A 9,839-nucleotide genomic window follows, 5' to 3' on the forward strand; every position below is an offset into this window, starting at 1 on the left:
GGAGGGGGATGAGGTGTGTATGTAGGAGTGAAGTAAATAATTAAGAAAAACAGAATGAGTGAAGAAGCAAAGGAAGGGAACAGAGGGTAAGTGAAATAAAGAATAGGGACTGAAAGAAGTTGAATATGAGAGGGGAAATAGGGAAAGGGGAGTAAACAAGGAGAATAAGAATAAGTGAGGGAAGCAGAGTAAAGAAACAGGAGTGAGGTTCGTTGAGAAAATATTAGTGAGCTTAAAGCAAAGGGTGATGACAAACTAAATTTTTGTAGTGACACTTACCATATAATAAATGTAACTGTAATTACATTTTTTTACTACACTTGGTATCTGTGAAAGAGAGAAGAAAAAATAAGTTATATTTAGTAAAATATGTATTTTAAATTAAAAGATACAAATGAAGAGGTTAAAAATCATAACAGTGTATTTAGAAATAAAGTAAGAGTGAAGGACATAGAAAGGGAAATAAAGTAAGGTAGAATGAAAAAAAGAGAGAAAAAGAAATAGAAGCAGAGCAAATTACTAAGAGTAAGGCATATAGATTCACTGACAGAGAGGAAGACAAGAACAGAGAAATGAACTGAAGTTAAGAAAGATACTAAAACAATGTGAGTTAGTAAAACTAAGTCAGGAAACAGTAGTAAGTAAAAAGATAATGACAGAGATGGAAAAGAGTCTAATTAAGAATGCATTTACAAGAATGAGGAATAGAAGATAAATGAGAGTAAGTGAAGAACAGTCATAGAGTGAAGGGATGAAGAGAGAGAGAATAATATACAATGATTGAGGGAAATGGAGTGAGGAAGTTAGTAAAGAGACACACTAAGAGAAATACCGAGTGAGGTGGAGTACAATGAGTGAGCAAAGGAAATGAGTAAGGGAACAAAAAAAGAAAACAGAGGAGAAAACGACTAAAACAGTGGTAATGAGAGAAACTAATTTGGTGATGAAAGTAAAGAGAAGGACATTGAAAGAAAGGAAATGAGGGGTAGTAATGGAACCGGACTAAAAGAAATAGGTTGAAGCACGATGAGAGAGGAGCAGTGAAGTTGTTGTAAGAGAAATGATAGAGGTAGATAAACACAAGTGAACATAATACAAGGAGAGTGAGGGACTGAGTACATAGAGGTAGTGAACAGAAAATAGAGAGAAGAGGTCAAAAGAAAGGAGGAAACAAAGATAAGCGAGGGAGAGTGGATGATTTATGGTGATAGAGTGCGACAATACTGATGAGTGAGTAAAGAGGAATTACTAAAAGAGAAAAGGAGGAAAACAAGGAAAAGGAAAGTAAAGCAGACAGACTGAAAGCTGAATAGTTATGCAAGGGAGAGCGTGGATGCAGACAGTTGAAATGAGAATGAGGGGTTGTGAAAGAAGTTGATTAAACAAATGGGTGTGAAACAGAGTGAGAGAAAGGCAGTGTGAGAGAGTAAAGAGAGCTGAAAGAGAGAGGAAAAAGGAAAGTGAGTGTCAGAGAATGGGAATACAATTTAATTTACACAATCCAAAGTATAGATTAACTTGTACAACATGTTACATAGTTTATTTTTGCTGTTCTCAGAATATATTGAATTTCACTTAAAACAGTGAGTTCAAATTACTCATCATATGACAGCGGGAAAAAAAAACACAATCTAAAAGATTGTGTTTTTAAAAAAAACCTTAGATACTGACAAATGACAAATGTACACTAATCTTTGATTGACTTACTTTTCCTTGAGGCCAAATAGTATATCATGGAGGTCCTTTTCTCGTTGCAAAGTACTCTGCTGTTCACTAAAAAATCCATTTCATCGACTTTCTAGAAGAAAAGCTCCAAGAACATCTGAAATATTTTCATTATTTTCATATACTCCTTTTTTTCAGTCATGACTCTTTACTCATTCCTGTACCTTTCCTTTTGGCCAAAAAGTGTCAGATGTATGAGTATATTTTCAAATTAACTCTAAGAAACTCTGAAATTACCTTTTTTCCGACGTTCTGAAAGAAAGGCTGAAACAACATTTTCATAATATTTAAATTTACCTAATTCCATCTGTGACTTACTCATGTTCATCATTTCCAATAATACTAATATCACTTCCTATAAGATCCACTTACAGTACCTATATAACAAATCAATTATTTATATTATCTTGATCACTTTTACTCTGAATATAATTTTAAATAGCAAACTAACCTTTATTAACTGCTCCCGTCTTCATACGTCAATTACCTTTACTTAAATTTTGGTTCTAAAAACACTAGATATGAATTTTTTAAGTCAAAAGGCAAACGTTGTTTAAAAGTCAAATGAGTATCGTTACAAAGGGTCCAACCTTTGCAACTTTTTAAATAGCATGTGTAATGCCCTGATGTTGTTGAAGGACCGTCATGATAAATAATAGCTACAGTTCCAAATGTTCTTCCAGAAATGGATAACTGAGAAGCTACAACATTTTTAATAGAAGTTGTCAATTTCGTTCCATCAGGTCTACATCATTGGAACATTAAAATGACATAGTGACCGTAACTTTGTAGAAATAATGTGGACAGCATTGCAGACTTACATTGGGTACACACCATATTGTGATCAGCTGCTTTAACTAGATTATTGAAAGACACTGATTTGCAGTCTGGTAAAGTCAAATATATAAATCTTTCAGTGTCTATTCTAGTAGTACTTGATGAAGTAGAGTTATCACAGTCATGTTGCCATTGATAAGAAAGGTTAAAAAGATTTTTTATATCTACTCCTTCATCTTGCAATACATCAAACATATACATTAAAAATTCCTGACAATCCTGCTGAATTATCTGTGAAAATTGATTTTTACCAGAACATATGTCTAGAAGATTTCTAACACTTTCTATTTTTGCTCTATCACTGCTACATTTCTCTAACACAGAATTCAATAAACAGCACAATGTTTGATCTCGATTTTCAACAATCTGTTTTTGTAAATTTTGAAGAAAAAAAACAACATTAACTACTACATTAGCATAGCAGTTGACACCAGAACTGTTTTCAAACTGAAATCCAACTTCTTCAACAGAATCCTTTTTCTTTCTCTTTACAATTACACTTTTATCTACTTTTTGCCTTTTTGCTAGTACCTCACTGCAATTAATCTCATTTCTTCTTTTTTGGCCTACCACACGTTTTTCAAACAGATGATATTGAGGCAAATGTGGAGCATACTCTCTTCTTAAACTATTGTATTCTTTAACACAATCTAGATCAGCAGAAATCTTTGTTTCCTCACACTCAATCAAGTACAATCCTGATAAAGTTCTGACTCGTGATAATGCCACATATGCCATACCCTCTTTAAACACAGAACTTCCAATGTTCACCAAAGCACTATCTACACTTAAACCTTGAAATTTATGAATTGTCACCGCATATGCCAAACAAATAGGAAACTGTTTTCGGCGAACATATAAGTCTTTCACAAGCAAAAATCTAGCTGAACAACGACAAATTTGTTCTATTTCGTCAATGCCATCAAATGTAATTTTTAAAATTTCAATTCCATCTCTATTTTTGTAATTCACAAAACCAACAACATGACCCATTGCTCCATTTACCAGACCTCTTTCAACATTTAAATTCCTTCTCAAAATGATACAACAATTTAAACACACATTCAGAGTCTTTTCAAAACCAGCAGTTTAGATATACTCTTCTCTAATGTATCCAATTTTGATTTCAAATTTTCAGACAAAATAATTGTTGCTCCCATATGCTCTATTTTATCTATAGCTTCCAGTTTCACTATCTCTTCATTTTCTAACTTCAACATTTTGTTGTTGAACATGGAACATTCTTTCAGAGTAGGCATCAAACATATGCCAGATTTCTTCTCGTTAATTTTCTTAAAAATATTCTCTGGAAGAATGTTTTCATTTGGGTACAAATTAGAAATTAATCGTCCATGTAAAGCTTCTTTCCCATGCTGACTTATTTTTCCGATTCTTACATCTTGTAGAATATTTTTATAATCTTAATCCTTTGCCTGCCGCATATTTTGGAGTAGTTCTGCATATTTGAAGTTTAGCCATATGTTAACGTTTCCAATGCTTCCTAGGCACTTCCTGGTATCTTTATGCGTGAGCATTTTGAACACAGGTTGTCCTTTCACTGGAGTCAACTGCAGTAGATCTCCAAAAACAATAATGTGTTTTCCTCCAAATAAGACATCATAGTCTGTTCTAAGAATTTCTTGCATTCTCAAATGCACAAAAGCAAGAATTATATTTGACACCATGCTTACTTCATCAATGATAAGAAGTTTCATTTTCTTCAGGACTCTCGAAACTTCGGAACACGCATCTCCAGATAGCTTGTGATATTGCAATTTGTTATCATGCTCCACTGGCAGCATCAGTAAACGATGTAAAGTAATCCCTTTAATGTTATGTGCAGCCAGCCCAGTTGGAGCGGTAACAACACAAGACAGCGGTGATTCAGTCCTTTTCTGCAGATAAGTTGCAATTGCTTTAATCAGAAAACTTTTTCCAGTTCCCGCTTCTCCACTCACGTACAGTTGGACAGGCTTAAATGATGTACATGAGCACTCTTTTTTCTCATGACTGAATCCATATTCAATCTGTTCTGTGACTTCGTCATATATCTGTTTCTGCTCAAGGTTTAGTTGTTTCACCAAATCTTCTAAGTTAACTACATCATCTTGAGCTTGTTCCATAGCTCTTTCCACCTCATCCATGGCAGTGGCAGCTTCATTTTGTATAATTGGTCCTCCAAGTGGATCCTGACTCAATGAAGCAGAACTCTGACTGTCTTGAGAACTGTCTCTAGCAATCTCTGCAGCAATTATGGCTTCTTGCTCTATTTCTTCGTTCAACATTTGCAGATAATTTGGAAAAACAGAGCATTCTATGGTATCCTTGATTGCATTAAAAGAATCTTCGTAACACAGAAAATCTCCAAGTACTTCCTCTACTGTATGCCATGGCTTAAAGAGTTGCAAAAGAGCCAAATAGTAAAATTCTCTTTTGTCTGGATTTTCACAACTCAATTTTCGATGATTAATCAAATGACCTTTTCTCTGTTTCACTAGACATCCTTCACATCCAATGACAGCATATATTCCATTATTGATATCTTCTCTGATGGTCCTCTTATAAATATAGTTTTGCAGAACTTCATACAAACAACTGTTCTCAAGATGACTACTTCTATTTGGATAGTATGTATCCAACATGTTTGTCTTCAAAATATCTGTACTTTCTGGTTCTTTCTCCGCCAAATACTCTATCTCCTGTACAGATTTCAAAACTCGGTTTTGTGTTGCAGCAAGACCTAGACTCACCCAAATGATGGTTCTAGATTTGGCGTAGAGACTTGCTGATAACAATCGATCAGAACATTCATATGCTCCAATTTCTCGATGCGACAACATCTTCAAACTGAAACTGTATAATTTCTTGCTTATACTCTTTTCATGTGAAATGTCCTCCCACATTTCCTTCAGTTCTGTCTTTTCTTTGTTTGTGATGTAAGACGTCACTAATCGAGCCACAGCAATAGAGTTGTCAGCAACGAATTGAATATCCATGTTAGCATTCCACATGGACAAAATCACTGGGTTGTAGTCGTTGATGTACTTGGACTCTTTGTTTCTTTTTAAATTGTATGTATTTTTGGTGACTTCCTCGTCACAGTATGTCGTAGAAAAGACATCAAATTATTTACTCTTCCTTTAGAAATCACTGGTCGTGGAAAGCTGAAACGACATTTTGTGTAGAACTTGTCCTTGTTTCTGAATTTTCGGCGACAGTACTTTCAACAACGATGGGATTGAAAGCGTAAAACTTGTTGCCTTAAACTGTTTTCTTCTGTAGTTTTCGGAACAGCTCATGTAGAATACTCTTCAATGAAGCTCATCACTGTCTCATCCGAATCTGTTCCAAATTTGGGTGCATCTTTAATCCACAACAACATATGTATGTGAGGAGCACCTCTCGCTTGATACTCCTTTCTCCAAAAGAAATCCAAAACCTCTCCAAGGGGAGGATTTTTTTTGTTGGTAATAAAAGACATCATAGCTTGAAATCTATGATTGAAATATCTGCATGCATTCACTGGATCCAAAGAACACAGTTCTCCAGGTGTTTTGAATTCTATATTTTGTATATTTGCATTTGCCTCTCGTAGCAATTGAAGTAAGTCGTCCCATGCATACTCGGCACAGCTAAGAGTGAGGAACCATGTAGGAGTTCCTAAGTTTCTTAGCATACATTTCAATTACCCATGACGACGGTACCAATACTCGTTTGTACCACGCTGACATGCCATGAGATTGATTAAATGAGATTCCAAAATATTATCTTGCAGATTCACTTTCTCCATAAAGTCCTTCGCCGAAACATTTTGCAGATGTGCTCCACTTTTCAGTATATGGTTTACTGCATAAGAAAGCCCAGACAAGTCACTTTCATACAGTAAATGAAACAAATAGGGAATGCATTGACGAAACCTTGGATCTTCAGCATATAATCTTACAGTTCGATATTCAGATGCAGGAATTTGAAGTGGTCGAACGTCATATCGTCCACCTCGACCTGTTGGAAATAGCTGTGGAAAACAACGAGCTTCCAAACTTTCTTCCCATACCCTAATGGGACTTCCTTTTGCTGCTTTTATTTGAAACAATTCAATTGCATTCCCCATTACTTCTTTGGAATGCAAAGGATGAACAGTATAATGTTCATATATTTCTTCACTTCTAGACACATCAACTTTTTCAATTTGGCCGCCTGAACAATCACTGTCTTCATCTGCAGCTGTTTCCTCTGCTGCAACACATACATCTTTGTAATACTCATTGTTTTTGACTAAATACAACGTTGCCTTTTTGACTTTCCTAACATCCACTAAATCTTGCCAGATTTTCTTACTCTTTGTCGGAACCCCATTAACTAGAATAACTAAAGGTTCCTCTTCTACTTGTTCTATACCAATTGTATCAATATTTTTTTTTAAATCTAGAGGCAAATAAACAACTCTTCCCTTTAATCCTCTCTGCAAATGTGTAGGAGGCAATTTCCCTATCTTAGGCTCCATGCGAACAATTGCCTGAAAAGGATGGACACATTAAATCAAAATAGACTCATATGTATTTAAATCCATCAATTCACGGGGAATGTCTACCAACTGCAGATTATTATGAACAGCTCTAGTAGGCATTCTGTTTTGATTTAATTTATCATAACAATATTTACAAATATGCTGATCAGAACTCAAATCAAAACAATTCTCCACCCACAAATAAGTTGCAAAATCCTTCCACTCATAATTATTCATCTTTTCACTTTTTACGTATAAATCAACTAATCTAGTTTGATGTTTATAATGACTTCGTCGACAACACACATAAGTAAAATTCGGCCTTTCACTTGATTTCACCTTAAACCTGGTAATTTCCTGCTCAAACTTTTCTGTACATCGGTACATTGTCTTCCACATTACCTTGAATTGCTGTGTCAATTTCTACGCTGTCCTCTTTTTCACCAAAATAACAAATCTCAATTTCTTCACAAATCTTCTTCACATCTAATTCAGTTCCATGCAAAAGAGCACTGTTTAATTGTTTAAGCTTAAGTGCTGGACTTTTTGCATAATACAACATTCTCACTAATTTCCTCATTTTGGTATGATGCACTGCTAACATCCTAAAATGATAAAAAAAACACTCTGACAGACTTTTCTAGAAAGAAAAGCCAGTGAATGGCCTTGCAAACCTGTGTTTTCTCTCACTCTGCAAGGATCTAAGTCTTGCAACAACTTCACTTTCTGCTTTAGACTTTTCTTACTATATGTACATAAGAAATTACAAAACAAATCAATTGATTCCTGTCGTACACTACAAATACGACTACACTTCCAAGTGTACACTGGACCCTTAGTACGTCTCCCTAAAACTTCATCAGTTACCACCTCTTCTGATTCTCTAGGCACAAGTTTCTCTTTTTCAATCGGACAACCGTCTTTCACTTCATACGCTCGACCACTGGTGTCAACTGCATGCACTAAATCATTCTCCTGGAAGTAACTCTCCTCATTAAAAAATGGCTCACAACTGTGCATCCATTCTCCTGAAAAAACTTTACAAAAATTAGTCCGATTATTTACTCTTTTCCATCTACTGTTTGATTTGAAAACATCAATTGTCTTGTTAAGTGTCCTAATTCTATTGATTATTAAAATAAATAATTTTTTCTTAACTTCAAAAGCCTGATCAACAATCTTCTCTACATTTTTCTTTTTCTTATAAAAAGCAGCTCTCTGTTCACCTTTCCTAATGTTTTTTAACAAATTTAAAACCACCCTATTGCGAAACATTCGTTTACGAATGTCTCTAAACTGATTCTGCCTTCTATTCCTATACATATTATTCTCTCCTGCTCCAGTTGTAGAATTCTTTGAGGTTCTCTCCTTCCTTTTTCAAATTTACTCTCTCATTCTCTTTTTCTACATGCTGTCCATCATTTTTTTAAGATGTACATATGTTACGTAAGAAAGACTTAGTTTTCTTACCAGGAGCTTTGTTCCTGTTTTTTTGAAGTATTTGTTGTGGAAGAGTGCTGTAATTCCGTTGCTGTTTTTGTTTTCTTCTCCTTTCCCTTGAGGGCATCTTTGCTTACTCTTCAAATCTTGATTTCAATCTGTGTTAAAAATAAAATAGCACATTATAGACCACTATTACCAAACAACAAAGCAATGACAAAAAGCAAACAATCTATTCAGGGTTACAGATCAGGTGAGGATTCTCCAGGGATGCACAAAACGTGAGGCCTGTATTGAAGAGTATAGTGGAAGACAGCTCTGTCCACAGGTACAAAGAAGATGAGACCTGTGTCTAAGAGTCCAGTACGGGATAGACTTCATAAAGTCTAGTCCACTGCACTCTTATACACAGGCTTCACCACCTATGCTTCCCGGGAAAAGCCTCTCTCCCACTACAGTCCTGCGTCAGTTTTGCGCTACTGATGCGTCACTTTTTGTGACACATTGGCGGCATAAAACATGTGCCTTGTTGCACCATATTTAAAAAGTGACGCATGTAGGTAGATGCGTCATTTTTTAAACCTCTGCACCACATTATACCTCTGTCAAGTGTAATGTACACAGAGGGGTCATTTCTCCACAAAAAGCCTCGTAATAATGACGCAGTGAAATCTATTAGATTTCACTGCGTCACTTTTAGGACACTGTTACATCAAAATCTTGCACCTGCCTCACAGCAGAGATAAGACTGAGGCAAACACTTTGACATGGAGCTTTCCACATGTGATAGGATTCTGACACCTAAGCAGCAGTGCAGATGAGATAAACACTGTCCAGGGGAGCACAAAAGGTGAGGTTAGTGTCCAAGAGTGAAGTGGACAGGACTAAACTGGAGTAGTGTGCAAAAAAAAAAGAATTTCATTTATGAAGCCCTGCGTCAGTTTTGCACTGCTGATGCGTCACTTTTTGTGACGCATCGGCGGCATAAAACATGTACCTTTTTGCGCCATATTTAAAAAGCGACGCATGTAGGTAGATGCGTCACTTTTTAAACCTCTGCGCCACATTTTACTCAAAAATTTAAAAGCCATTCATTTTCCCCAAAATCGTGTTTGACATCACATTTAGGAAACACAGCACAGGTTCTATGTGCAAGCATTCCATGTCATTACTGAAACCTCACTATTTTACAAAATACAATTCCTCTATGCAAACAAACTCAATATGCTTCCTACACTGAGTTAACACAGGTAACATCATTGTAAAGAGTCAAATTGACGCCTGTGTCTAAGAGTGCAGTCGGGTATAGGCTTCATGAAGCCTAGTCCAC

This window comes from Lissotriton helveticus, chromosome 1_1 (assembly GCF_964261635.1).
Source record: "Lissotriton helveticus chromosome 1_1, aLisHel1.1, whole genome shotgun sequence".
NCBI lineage: Eukaryota > Metazoa > Chordata > Amphibia > Caudata > Salamandridae > Lissotriton > Lissotriton helveticus.